At 44.3% G+C, this 15,054-nt stretch overlaps 1 protein-coding gene across 11 annotated transcripts in view; it reads right to left on the bottom strand.

Moving 5' to 3' along the window:
- Positions 1-15,054, bottom strand: part of SORBS1 (sorbin and SH3 domain containing 1) — a 182,803-nt gene that overhangs the window by 81,254 nt on the left and 86,495 nt on the right. For all 11 annotated transcript variants that reach the window (XM_067299942.1, XM_067299943.1, XM_067299945.1 and 8 more), the window contains exon 3: positions 13,734-13,839. The gene's annotated coding sequence lies outside the window, so the exon portion shown is untranslated. The remainder of the gene's footprint in view (positions 1-13,733; positions 13,840-15,054) is intronic.

Raw genomic sequence — 15,054 nt, 5'->3', positions numbered from 1 at the left:
TTTATTTATTTATTTTTAGGTATGGAGCATGTTTGTTTCCTTCCTAATCTGCAAAGTTAAGCTGGGGACATCTGCCCCAGCTAACTTTTGTGCAATTTAACAGGAATGCGTTACTTGGAAAAACAGAAATCAAGTAAGAAATTTAAAATAGGAGATGTGGCTTTAAGAACTCAGCGATGCTTTTGAATTAAGTCATCTTTCAGTCATCAACTTCAGAGTAAACAAAGCTCACCCGCAACCTGACTTAACTCAGTTCAAGGTCACCACTTTGGAACATAGGGCAGAAAAGGATCTCCTGGGTCATCAAGTCGACTCCTATGCTATTGCAGGCAACTGTGTCATACAATCCTGTTTGAGAACATTTCATGTCCCAGCTTAAAACTGGTACAGCTTTCTGCCTCCACTGCTCCTCCTGAAGGCTATTCCAGAGCTCATTCTTCTTCCAGTTAGAATGCAGGTTCTGACCTACAGCCTAAATTTAATTCATGACCAGCTAGCACTAATTTGTTTTGCACCAACACTATTTTTCTGTTTAAGTAGCTCCTTTCCCTCCTGATACACACCCCCACCCATGCATTTTTAGAAAGCTATTGCACCTCTGAGTCTTCATTTTGCAAGCCTGTAACATTTCCAAAGCAACTGGCCTGCACATTGCCACCCATCTCATTAAAATGAAGACAAGAATTACAGCAAATATATCCGAGATCCTAATCTGGAAAACAGTGGAAGATTTTAAAGACTGGAAGTCCTAAGTTTGAACTCTGCTTAATGTCACAGAGAGTAAAGCCTACAACTGACATGCTCAACAGCTGAAAAAGAAGGGAAATCTGGAGGTTTAAGAGATGAATCAGCTTGTTTGGTCCATTCTAATTCTGGCCTGTCACCTAAAAACAATTCTGCAGTCAGTGCTAGTTCAGATAGTGACTTTGATGTCTACAGGAACCTCCCTTGCAAGGAAACTGGAATAATTTCACATCAGCCAGGGAACGCTCCTGAGGCGACAACAACTTGTAGCTGCAGGGGTGGGTGGCTAAGGAGCGGCTCCTGCTGGAGCCCCCAGCCCCTGTCCTGCTACAGGCACAGCGCATGAAAGAGCAGTCCAGAAGAGGGTGGTTTGGCATAGTAGACAGAAGAGAAACTTGACATGAAGTGCCTGACTGGTTCCCTTTGGTTAAGTGAACAGCTCTTATCAGTAGCATTACAGCCAAAAACATTTCTTCCCATGACAATAGATTTCAATACACTGCAAATGGGCTTTGACTTCCTCCTGACTCTGTCAAGACTGCCCTCTATTTTTTTTTGCATTTGATAGCTATTGTGATGATGGTGACATTAGCTGTGGGCTATGTATCATCTGTGTCAACCAAAGAAACAAATGCCTTTGTGCCACACCTGTATGTCCAAGCAGCCCACATATACATTTTGAAACTTCAGAGAGAAAAATAAATTCTGAAATATTTTAAATAAAATCTTGTATTCAACTTAGCAGGAGATCCAAGGCACAACATTTGGGAGCATTAGAAGCTGAGACTTCTGCTCAGAAGTCGCTGTAATATGTACGCTAACACCTCACAAATGGAAGCACTTTACAAACACACTGACGTATGTCTTGTACAAGGGAACTCAAGTGGGCACAGTTCTCAGACTGCCAGCTATGGAGGGAAAGCAGTAAATAATATAATAGCCACACAGCAACTTGGGACAGCTCAGGACTCTTAGTTCCACCATGACTCATAGGGGAGTTTGGGCAGGCAGCACATTAACTACTGAAATTTCATTTTGTCTAGGGTTAATAAGGGGAAATTAATTCAGTGACACCAGATTTATTTTTTGCAAAAGGGAAATCATCTGAGGAATCTGCAATGACCACACCTAGCCAAGAGGATGCTGGTTTCTGTTTCAGCTGGAAGAAAGTTTATGTATGTACATAGCATATTTCTTGGGGTCAAGCTGTTTTGAGACTACTTGTAAGACCTGTGTGACCAGTGCACTCTGTGTACTGCACTTAACTTTGCGTACACCTCTGGTTGAAGGCCATTTTTGTTTCCGCAGAGCAATTGCTGTACATAAACAGATTCAAATTCCAGAAGCCCTAATTAGGGGCGACAATGGGCCCATTCGGCTGACCACAGCATTGAGGGACAGACAAACACTACTTTGCATTTACTACAGTGAATGACATTCTATAAATACAATAATTTAGATCATCTGAACAACATCCAGCAGCTTCTCCTGACATGATTTTGTATAGCAAAGACAACAAAAGCTGTCTTCACTGCTGTCACACACTCCTGACCAGTGAAGTAGTAAACAAGTGGAAGTTGCATTAAGTAGAAATTCTAATTAGAAATTGAATAGTGTCTCAGAGTTCAGATCCAATTACAAACATTTCACAAAAATGAGAGTAGAGAGAAGATTCTGATGTATAAAATAGATACTTTATTGCTACAGATTACTGTATGCCATCCCAGACAAACCCTGAGATTCCTAGTTGCGTCAGGCAGAGGAATTGCACAAGTACTGCCAAGCGTTCACTGTGGCAACCATCATCACACATTAATTTTTAATGGTGAGCTCTGCTAGCACTAGCTGTTTTGAAGCTCTGTAGAAACACTCACTAAGCTGCTGCTACCATGTTCCAGGGTATGTAGGTGTCATTCCTACTTCACACAGAAATGGAAAACACTGGTCTCTATTCTACGCAGCAGCTGAAATCAGCCGAACTGGCACAGGGTACACGTGTCAGCCTTTTGGGGTGTTATATGATGTTTCCAGAATAAGCAGGAACAGTCTGAGAGTTGTTCCCACTTACACACAACCGCAATGACTTCTGGGGGCCACAGCAAAAGCTAAGTCTAGCCAATGCATAAGGGGAGTCAGGCACACGCCAGGATCTCTTCCAACACACCTTTGACAAGTGTGGGGGTGCGAGTGGAGGCGAGACCGAGTTATTAGCCTTGGCCTTTGCCAACATGGAGACATTGCTATGCTAGAAGAGTTTCTAGGGAACCGATTCATGCACCTGTATATCTGGCACAAAAAGGTCCCAGCAAAATCCAGAAGGCTGGCCACTGTCATGCACCCAAGGCCACACAGCAAACCAGTGTCTGCCAGAGAATTCATGCTGGAGCCCTGGCCCGCTAACCTTGAGCTCGGTTGGTTGGACTGTGCTGCTCTGAAGTCACCTACACACTGGAATTAAGAACACAGTGATTGCTTCTTATCTCAGCACTGAAAATGAGCCAAGAAAACCAATCTGCTGGCTTAAGCAATGGTCTGAGATTCCACGCGTCTCTAGAAATAGCAAAATGCCACATTCCAGAAACCAACCCTCATCTTCGCTTCCCTCTGACTCTTCCAGCCTAAGGTGACCAAATTTACACATTGCTGAGAACTCCACATTCATTCTCCTCACTTTCATTTAAGCAACAGGCCACAGACTCAGCAAATTGCCTTTAACCACTCCTTCCTGTAAAATTAGTCAGGAGAAAGATCCAGTCATTCTGGTAGGGAAACAAGGACCTGCCCATTTCCCTAATTACAACACAAGCCCATGTAAGGGCTATGTAGATACATCCCCTCTTTTCAAGCAGCAATTGCCAACACCTATCCTGATGAAAGGAGCAATCTGAATATTAACCTGTACCACCCCAACAGAACTACCCACTGCACATCAACATGTGCTAATGTCATGTAAAGTCCTGGGAGTTCAATTCATCAGCAGCTCTAGGAGGGCTACCTTTTGACTAATTGGATAAAAGATATTGGTGTCCTTACCTTGATTTAGGCTTTTCAGTTAATGGTGCCATTTTCCCAGTCCCTTGGTTTCACCCCTTAAGAGGCATAAAAGAGTTAAGGAAGCTTTTCTTTGTGTTACACAGTCACCTGGCTTGCTGAGGTGTAACAAGAAATTTGTGGAGGCCTCTCTCTCCGGCACCCTTAAATACTTTGCTCCTCCTACTGCTGTACTTTAATTAGCCAGCTGGCTCTTAGTCACACCATCCTGTCAGTAGGCTTGCTCACCATCAGCCACCCCCACCCACCCTGCCTGTCACTCCCTTGCCACTGTCATCATGCAAGACACTGATGCTTCCTGCAGCTCTGGAGCTGGAAAAAGGAGAGAGAGAAAGTTGGGAGGTGACAGTCCGCAAGAGCAAGGGTATGGGATGCTCTAGAGAAGCAAAATGACAGACTGACCTTGAAAGATAGTTGATTAAAGCACATGGCAAGTGCTTTAAAAAGTTTTTTGTTTTTTTTTTTTTTAAATAGCCAAGGAGTGTTTGCTTGTTGGGGAGGACAAGATTTGCATTAGCACTGGCCACTGCAGATCCTATTTCAGTGGATAGGAGCTGAGGGGTAAGCTAAAGCTTCTGCACTTGGCAGCTGAGATTTGTAGCACAAACAACATGATACAAAGAGAAGCCGTCCGCTTGTGTGGCTATGAGGATGAGGGGGTATAACACTCCCTGAGCATCATAACAGGCACCAAGGAAGCTTTTAAGCCACAAGCTGTACTGCGGTGTCCCAAGGTTTAGCGTGCCCACCACAGAGCAGCCTTGCTCCCCTTCATTCAGCCCTAGACACGCACTGGAGTAGAAGTTGTGCCAGCTTGCAGGAAGGTGAGAGTATATTCACACCGCCCTAGTCTGGATAGTCTGTTGGAAAGGAGGGTAGCAGCACAGCATCACCCTTTCTTCCACTCTGAGCACTTGCACAATGAATGACTGGGATTAAGACTTACCAAAACCAGAGCTTGGAGTTTGGTTATCCAAGGCCAAGTGATAGTCTAATAGCAGAATTAATTTGAAGGAGAACTCAAGCCTCTTGGTAGTGTCCTTTGTCACCAGATCACAGCTACCAGTGCACCAGGACTGCAGGCTTTTGTGACTGACGCTTTAGTCTCTCCACCTGCAGCCTTCTTCCAAGTTTGATACCTCAACTATGCATGCACATACAGGCATTGATCTGCAGCCAAATTCACTGATTGAAAACGTACTGAAAATCATTACAAGGCGAATGCCTCAGCATTCAATCAAGACCTAGAAAGCAACGTAGATGGAGAGAGCTGCTGACTGCAGAAGGGCACAGAGCAAAGCTCGCTGTGTGGGTCAATGCTTATTCTAACTTCAGACTCTTCTAGTAAGATGTTAGCAAAGGAGACAGAACAAATGCCTCCAAATACCTAGGCATGCAAAACCATACTGATGCCTTGTGAAACGTTGACTGAGGTTCTGATTTGCCAACCAAGCCCTTTCTCCTCCTCCCCAGTATAACTTTTAGCAACCCAGTGTTCTCCCACTAAATGGGAACATTTAATCATCAGTCCATATATGCACAGTCCTGACTTGGTAAATTGGCTAAGGGGCCTGAAGAAGTTGGAAAATACTGCTCTATTTTACCTTTTTATTTAAGATGGATCCCGTACCTCAGTGTGAACATGCCACTGGTAGTACCTAATCAAAGTTAACAAGGAGTCCCCAGGCCCAGATTTAGTATGAGATCCCAGAAGCACTAATGCTTTTAATGAGTTTTGGGTTCATTCACCTCAGCAGATATCAGAGAATCAAATGTGAAATTTGATTCTGGAACTAGGTTTAGACTCTAACCTCTCTAAGAGACAGGTGTGTTTGGATTTGCTGAAAGAAGAGGGTTATTTCAGACATATCAACAGTCAGAATAAATGATGATGGAAAACTACGTTTTGAGTGGTCAGACCCTAGTGCCCCCTCTGGGGAAAAAAAAAAAAAAAAAAAAGGTTCTCAAACAAACCAGAAAAGCCAAGAGAAAACACACAACATTGTCCAAAGTAAACTGTGCAGCTATCAGCAGCTCCAATTACTTGAAACATACTTGTTTATACAACTGTACACACCAGGAGACCCCCCGCCAAAGATATCCTCTTTGATCTCCTTCTCAAGTCTGTTCTGGAGCCTGATTGAATGAGAGTTTTTGTCAGTTGGAAGCCCCTGCTTGCTGTGTACCAGGGGTTTATAAACAAGTCTCTGGCAGTTTGTCTTCAGGTAATAAAAATGAGCATTGTTAAAATGTCAAGAGAGTAGAAACCATACTCTGTAAAAATAACAGCTAGGGAGCTAGTGAGAATGACACCTATGGAGAGGAAAAGTAGTGGGGGATCCAGGGGCTGCTCCAGATCCAAATTCAGTTGGGAAAGTTCAGGTCAAGGAGCAGGTCAGAAACACTTCTGTCTTTAGGATTTGCAGGATCCAGCTCAGATAAGCTTCAAGCAGCTTGGCAGGGAAGCAGAAGTTTGTACTACAGACACCCAGCCGGATAGAAAACTGAAGGACCCTCATGTAATCTGCTGCTTCACATGGGTGAAGGAAGAACCGAGCAGCGAGCTCTGCACAGCCACTTACCATGGTTGCATCTGAAGTCAACCCTCAGTGCAAGATAAAAAGCTTTATGACCTTCTGCTGCTGCTTTACCCATCAATCTGTAGTAATAGTGTAGTTTCTGCTGTAATTGTCCTGGTATTTACATGGCCCCTACTGCTGCACTGGGACATTTCCACGATCACTGCTGTATTTTTTCCCCCCCACAGTACCCATATCTTTGGAAAACGTAGCATCATTATTATAGACGAAGGAAATAGGAAAATGGACAAAACTCTGTGCACAACAAAGGAAGTCTTTGGCATAACAAAGGCAGAGGCCATTTCTAGGATTTTCCAGACCACTGCTCTACCCAGCAGACAAGCCTACCCTCATCTTGTCTCTGTTTTGCTATCAAAGTCATACACAAATTCTTTCATCCGAGGGATGACTTCCGATGTCCAACCAGTTCAAAGCTAGCCTGGTAAGTTTGCTGCACAATCTATACCACTTTTGTGTTTTGATAAAGTCACACAGCCACCCTATTTCTTTCATACCACCCCAATATGCCATGGGGCTGGGCCTTCCAACCAGAGGACAAACAGGTGCAGTGGAAGCCAGTTTAGAAAAGGAGGTAGTTTTGATAGATCAGGGAGATGCTAATTAAAAATAACGGAGCCTGGTTCCACAGATAGAGGAGGAAGGGAAGCAGACTTACAACATCCTCATGCTTTTTAGTTCAATTACCTCTGAGTTTTGGGGTTTGAATGGCAAAACAAAACTCAGCCAAAATAACATGCTGTTGCTAGAGTTCCACCCAGTACTGTAAATTAGCACAAAATCATTCACCCAGACTCCTCATCCTGCTGGGCTGGAGCTTCTCCTGTGTTACAAAACAGCCACCCAAGCTCCAGTTAGGACAGTTTCACAGCTCGCTCCCTGTTATTGCAGATGAGCCCTAGCTTACCCCAAAGTTCCCAACTTCTGGATCCCCTTAGATGCCTCAGATCTGAGCCTGAACTCTGCAGCTCAGTCCTCCCCAACTCAAAGCTAAGGGAATCAGTGCCACCAGGGAAGGAAATATTGCAGCCAGCAGCCCCTACAACCCGCCAGGCAGCTCAGTGCAAAGGCGCACGGATGCAGGAAGCACTTACAGCACAATCTGCGTGGCACGAAAGGGTTCAGACTGTTACTAGACATGGAGCAAAACTCCTCCTAAAGATGCATACTGGCCTTTTAAGAGCTCTAGGCAAGAACCCAATCTGACACAAAAACATTCCCCCTCAGCTGCTTCTTCTAAAGAAACCTTCTGCCTCTGTATCTAGCAGGAGCAAGTCTGCAGGGGAGAACAACTTAAGGACTAGCAAGTGGCCTTTGTAACAGCAATGTGCCTATTAATCCAGTGAAAGCACGTAACCTGCTAAAAGTACAGAGGGAGCGGCATGGCCTCAGAGACAAGCAGCTAGGAAATTTTCACAAACAGATGGGAAAAGGAAACACATAATTTGGCTTCCTTCTGAAGGCCAAAGAACCATTCAAGTGTCCCTTCTGGCTGTTTTAGCTAAGGAATATGCTGTAGACGGTTGACCCCTCATCTAAACCAGCTGAAAATACTATCCAGTAGGGTCACAGTTGATCCAGATCTGGGATCTGCGGCATCTTAATGGAGGCTTCTGTGAAGGGCACGGATCCCACTTCTGTCTTCTGCTGGTTCAAGAACTCAGCAGGAGCTGAAAAACACTGCCTTACACTGAGAAAAGCTGGGAATGATCAGCTCTTTGGCAGCCTCTTGAACAGCAGTTTCTCCCAGCTCCCACTGAATTTCTATTGATCCATTTAAACTCTTGTGTAGAAAACAAAGTATAACCTTGTCCAACACCCTTGAACAGTTGTTGACCCTAGTCTAAGCATTTTTATCTAATTAAAGGCCTGATAAACACAACACTACAGGAGAAAAACTTAGGACCATGCTATGCTTACCCAAGTCTCAAGAAAATGAGTGGAAGTTACACTATGCAATCAAGGAAACACCTGCATCTCCACCTGCACATTGACTTCTCCATCCCTTTGCACCTTGCATTACCACTTCTGCTCAGGCAAAACGGAGATTAAAAAAAAAAAAACAAAAAAACCCTTTCATGCTATGATTTGTGGCATTTATGATAAAGTTGGGTGTGGGACATGAGCATTAGGCTCACAGTGATGACTGGGTTGTATGGGGCAGGAGAACCCAGGCTCTGTTCCCTTGCAGGAAAAGCACAGCAATGACACTTCCTAAAACAAGCTTAGACAACTAAAGGCCTGACTCTCCCATCCTTACTATGGCACTGCTGGCTGGGAAGGTAACACTATGAAGCCCAATCAATATTAAAAACTTCTGCAGTGACATACCAGCTATTTACCAGTGCTCTTAACTGTTATGCTGTAGGGCTTAAATTGACCTTAAGGTACAGTCAGAAGGAAATCATCTCTTACATGACACGCAAGGAAATGGACTTTTGTGAAGTTCTCCCGCTCGTTTTGCAGACTCAAAATATTCAAATATTTGGCATAAGGTCTGGCTCAGGGCCTGAGCTTACTGCTTATACCAACAGCAATGATTTGAGCAGTAGTTCAGGGAAAAACAGGAGAGGCTGGAGTGCAGTAAGAAGGGAACTAGCAAAAGCCGCAAAAAGAAAATTCAGACTGTGCTGTCTGTCCATCCTGATATTTTCCTGCAACGCTTTTTCCTGCACCCTAATTGCTAAAGACAAGTGAACACAGAATCAAGCCACAGCTGATTCCCTGTTCTCTGGGAACAAAACCACGAGCCTCAAAGAGGCAACATGTCTTCCAGAAGACAAGCCTGAGCACTCATGGAAATCGAGCAGTTCTGCCCCCTGTACTTACTGTATATATCATTAACAGAGATGGATCCAGACCAAAACACCAGGCTAAGGAAAAGTTCAGATTTGACTCTAACTTTGTCAGCTGGCTAGAATTATTAACCAGTTACATACGTAGCTATGAAAGTTAATGGGAGAGTAATCAAATCTCACAGTTCACAGCCTGAAGCCATTGTCTTTGGGAATTAATAATGATTTAACACCCCCTTCTCCTTGACTGCTCTCCCTCAAACTCTCTGGCTGCCACATAGAGAGTTTTGAAGGCATCTGTGAAGTTAGATCCGTCCTCTAAGGGCAATGCCAGGGTACAGGTGTATTGAGAAGAAATGTGTGTGAATCTCTTCAAGGAATGAAGAGAGAAGACGATGAAGAGAGAAACCCCCATTCTCTCCCACCACACTAAGTTTCTCGTCAGAGCCGCGAAACAGCAACGGGATGAGTAACTATCAATAATGACTGCTGTTCAGCACACTGCTGGGCTCCGATTTGATTTTTTTGGCTTCTAACCAGATTAAAACAAACATTGGCCATTTAGAGAGGCAGGACTGGCCTATCAGCTTCAGTACCAGGCCTGGTCAAGGCACTCCTGTGTCAGTGTCTCTATCCAGAAAGTCCAGCCCCTTCACTGTGGTAACTTGGAATAAAGTATGTAAACACAAGTGGCCATCAGGCCATGAGCTGCTCCCATGACCCTTTGTGTCAAAAGCCCCTGAGCCCAAAGGACACAGCTCAACAGGCCTCAGGGAAAGTTCACCTCTAGAGGCTTGGGGGCATTGAAATTTGTGTCCTGTACTACCCTGTGTAGAAGAGGCAGGAGCTATGAATCTACAAGCAGATTGAGAAGACATTAAGGAAAACATTCGAAACATACTGTCCCTTCCAGCATCTCTGCCTCATCGACTCTCCATCTGTTCCCAAAAGCTCAACAGAAAAGAAGTGCTGGATATAATAGCATTTGCTTAGCACTAGTAGCTAAATCTACTGAAGCCTAAGGCTGCACATGGCTGAACTTTTCCCGAAATTCTTTGGGCCAGTCTGAACAAGGAGGGAACTGGGAGATAAGAAAGTAACAAAACAGTGTCGGCAATGACCAGTGAGTACCATAACTCCACCTGGAGACAACAGGGAAACCAACCAGGAAGGAAAAAGCTACTACTTGTCAAGCAATCATTGGTGCAACAAATTGGAGAATGGACAAAGACCTTAACCCGCAAGAATATAAATACCTAAGGAATTTTCCATTCGGGGTCCCTCGGAGGAGGCACCTAGCTCGAGCTGTAATACTAATAAAATCATCTTATAAAGAATTATTTTGTTTCTTCCGGATAAAGCAGAAACCTAGAGTCAGTCCCCCTGTTAGGGACACTGGATTGGACAGTTTCCCTAACAAAAAGAAAATCCCATCTTCCTGCTATCTATAAACTCACTTTCACTCTGTTGCTGCTCTGGTTTCCGGTGCAGCACTGCACTGTTTAAGTCCCTTTTTATAGCCCATATAGATAAGCAGAGCCAGTGTGACCAGCTGGCTGGAGCCAAAGTGATGTTCTGGGTGACACCTTCCACCAGGAGCTGTCCTACCCTGTCCCTAGGGGGGATAACAAAAGGCAGGAGGACTCCTCGCATCTTACAGCAGCCTGTCTGAATAGCCTTCAGCGTTCACTCAAAGCAGTGAACTGGAGTACTGAATAAGACAGCAGCCACTGACCTGTGGGCCCTAGGGAAACTAGTCCCACCAGTTGAAGCAGCAACTCTCTAGCAACCTCTACATCAGTCCTCTGCATGCGCTAAGGGTAGGAGGGAAGTTCTCCTTCAGGGGAGAAACAAAAGAATCAAATGGAGAGCCTTAGACCCACTTGGTAACATTTTCCATTCCTTGTCCCCCAATACAAGGACAAAACATATAGTCAGGATCTCCCCACCTGTTTTTTCATAGACTTATTTTTGTTTCCTGTTGCCCTGGCTAGATAAAGTATTTTTATGCAGTCCTTCTATTGGGCGAGAGATCTCTCCCCCAGCAGAGACAGCCAGAAGGATCCAGCACCTTCACAAGCTATTAACATCATTTAGATTTTTTTTTTTTTCCCTCTCAGTGCCTTTGGTCCAGATTGCCAGGCTTGGAACTGTTTTCTCTCAGCAGAGTGCCAGATGCCTGGATTGGAGGTCTGAAGTGAATATTTGTTCTGCAGCATGTGTTACAGGTTGCACTAAAAAAAAAAAAAAAAAAAAAAGCCCTAACTAGATCTTAAAAAAAAAAAAACCAACGAACACAAAATAGTATGGCATATGAGCACTCCCCAGCATTCCTATGAACCTCTGGCAAAAGGAAAAGAGTCAGACTACAGTAAAGCAAATTTTTTTCTCACATAGAAAGATAACATAAAAAGTGTCATTTAAAGCTTCCCCTAATCTGGAAGGGGGACTAAGGAGCGAGCCATTCTCTTTCAAACTCCTATATAGGCTACCCAGACCTTAGTACTTGATGCTATGCACACCTCAGTGCAAAGATGTGCCATGCCTTGATGTCACTTGATGGCCAGCAGGACTGAGCTGGTATTGAGGATAAGGGAAGAAGGAGAGGTGGTGTCATCATGTGGTTGTTGCCACAGGCCAGCCACAAATAAAGCGCAGGCAGGAAGCACTGTGATTCCCAGGCACGTCTCTGAGAATCAAGGCTTCTTGGACATGTTCTTTATCCAGATCCGTGCCTGAAAGCACACTGCATCTTTCTGACTGGAGGAAGACTAAGCACTTGGTTGCCTTCACTCCAAATAAAAATGTAGCCAGGGCACAGGATCAAATTCAGACCTGGTGTGAAATGGCTCAGCTCTAGGAATGTCAAAGGAACCGTGCCAGTTCAACAGCAGGGGCAGGTGATTCTGCTTAGGCAGCAGGAGCAGAACGACATAAAATTGGGCATGATACATCCCAAAAGCTTCTCCAGTTTCCTCTTCAACAACCTAGACTTTCTTTCCTTAGAGAGGATTAGTTCATAGAAGACGTAGTGCAGTCAGGCTGAAAACAGCCTCTGCATGTTCAGCATGCAAGTTACTTTGATGCAACCTCCTTTTTTTCCCCCCTTATTGGAAGGGCTCTGCATCACTGAAGGGGAGAGATATAAGCAACCCTTGAATCATTGTATCAGTATGCGTGTGATGTGTGACTAGCACAGAGACCAGCATCAGGTATAGACCGCATTATGTGGAAAAGGAGTCAAGACAACTGTAAAGAGATGAAACTTTAGACCATTAGAGCACCAGGGCAGAGGAAAGGGAAGGGGAGAGACAGGAGAACTATTCCCCTGATACTTTCAGTCTTTTTAAGAAATAAAAAAAGTAGCCCAAAAGATTTGTCTTTGCTGCTTCTTGGATGCCAGAGATTCAGTCTTCTGTGACTGCTGCTTTGACCTTCACCTTCCTGCCCACAAACAAGCTCCATGTCAGAGTCACCCTATGGGGAAAAAGGGTCTCAGGAGATTGACATGTGAGCCTCAGCCTTGATCATGTCTAGGTCTTCTGCTTCAATGAAGAGCTCTCAAAGCCTGCAGCACTTTTGCCTCAGGGAGGTAAAAATATCAAACCTTATCTCAGAACAGTCAAGTCTTTCAACCCAGGACTTAATCTTAGACCAAGTGGTACCAAAGACCTTGTACCATCTCCTCTTAAGGAAAACAAAACAAAACAAAAAACCCCACATCTTCACCAGTATTTGTAGCTGTCCCCTGTCTGCAGCAGCCCTAAATCTAACCCAGCATCCCCTTGAGAATCTGACTTTATCTTATGTCATCAATCCCATCGTTCCCCCCAAATCCTGATCCCAGCCCAGCAGCTCCCATCTGCTCCAAACCTATACCTCATCAAGCGACACATTCTGACACCAGTCCAGACCTAACCTAGTGGTCTCTTCCAGATGACACAATGAATCTAGTACTTCGCTGCTGTAACCCAAATCCAGTGCCTGCTAGCCTCAGACTAAACGTAAAGTTTGCATGCAAGCTCCATTGCTAAACCTGGATTTGTAGCCTATTCAAGGCCAATTGCTAAGCCTTGGTCTTCTCATCCTAAATCCTAACCCTGACTCCAATTCCAACAACTAACAATTACAATGCGACATAGATTGAAATGAAAAATATTTACTGACACCAGCACCAAAGTACACAGAAAAGGACATCACAAATGCAGATAATAAACAAGGAACATATCTGATGGTGGAAAAGGTGAATTTGATCCTTGCTGGGGACTGCTGTGTCTTATCTAATGCATCCACAATTAAGCACAAAATAGCAGTGGGAGCTTGTTCTTTTTTTGAGTGCTAGAGCTTTTGACCAGCTCACCTGAAAGAAAATATATAATACAGTGGTGCTCTCACCAAAATATAGCTTTCTGCTGCACAATGCAGGTAGGCCATTACTAGGAAGAAAAACTCCTTTACTGCAAATGATAGAGATAGATGTGATTTTGGTGCTCCAAGTCAGGATTAGGTCTCCTAATGACATGCTCCTTCCCCTCCCCATACTCACGCTGATCAGCTTGGCTGAACTCTTCAGGCCTAGTTGAAAGGGACAGGATTCTCCACCAGCGATTCCAGCTTCTTCTCACAGGCAACTGTTACATAATAGCACATACCTACAAAAGGCAGAGGGGAGGAAAGTGTGCCATCAGTGCCACTGGTCCCAGTGTTCAACGTGATTATAGAGAGGTTTGTACTGACCACTCTGTAGCAGGTTACTCTGTAGCAGAAATAAAGTTACTTTTAGACAAACCAATTCCTTGTGCTTATTATGCCGGAAGCGCAGTTAGTATAAACAGCAGGCTGACCAGATCCACATCATAGCATCCCCTACATAGGAACTGAAATCTAAGGATGTCTCCAGGGAAGACTGAAACCACATCTGTTTTCCAGCCCCTCTGCCAGAGATTTTCCCCACAAGTAGCAGAGACAGCTGAATAGCACAAATACTCACGCCTCCCCACAACCTACAGTCTGTTTACTGATGTAAATCACTGCTGATTTCAGCTTAATTTAATGTGCTGGTTTGCAAGATGCAGAAGCAGAGATGTGGATAACACATCCTATTCAGCTATCTCTGATGCATAAGTAGGCTTGTCTGACAGGGAGCCTGGGCTGGGAGCTAGGGGTAATAACAGCCACGAGAGAGAAACCCCCTGCTACCAGGAGTAAGAGCCCTGAGAAAGAAGGGCTCTTACAATGGCTTAGAAGCCATGGGGCAGATAGCAGATATGTACTAAGATGCATACATCAGCTTGTCTTTGGGCACATTTTTTGGTTAGGGGATATAACTAGACAGATAGCCACATGAGTAGAAATTGTAGTAACTTTTTGCATACATTGACAGTTACTACATGTGACTATTTAACTGCATCCCAGCATTAAATCTAAATGGTTAGATTTGACATTGATTTGATAGATGGCTGTGCAGCTTTACCATTTCACTCAGTAATATTAACAGCAGCCTGGCTTCAGCAAGATGTCTTCCCAGTTTGATTTATAAGGTAAGTTTTGGCACCACTCAGCTTTAATCATATCATATATTTGGCTGAACTTGTCAGCTAGTCACTCTAACTCTCTGGTAGTGAGCGGAGAGAAAGCTTCTTCCAGAGGGCAAATCAGCCTCTTCTCTGCACTGTCTTCTGTGCACTTCTCTGTATTGAGTAACTTCAGAAAGAACTTGAGGAGGCTAACCAGTTAAGTTACAGACCAAAAGCTGGAGCACTGAACACACCTTTGTGCATGTTTTATTCAGGCTGAGGGGAATGAAGTCAGGTTTCTTTCAACAAGCAATGTAAGCCCAGACCCTCCAAGGGCCTGGCATGATATTA

Source organism: Apteryx mantelli, chromosome 7 (genome assembly GCF_036417845.1).
Source record: "Apteryx mantelli isolate bAptMan1 chromosome 7, bAptMan1.hap1, whole genome shotgun sequence".
NCBI lineage: Eukaryota > Metazoa > Chordata > Aves > Apterygiformes > Apterygidae > Apteryx > Apteryx mantelli.
Note: the sequence above shows the minus strand (reverse complement) of the source record. Positions and strands in the feature narration are given on the sequence as shown.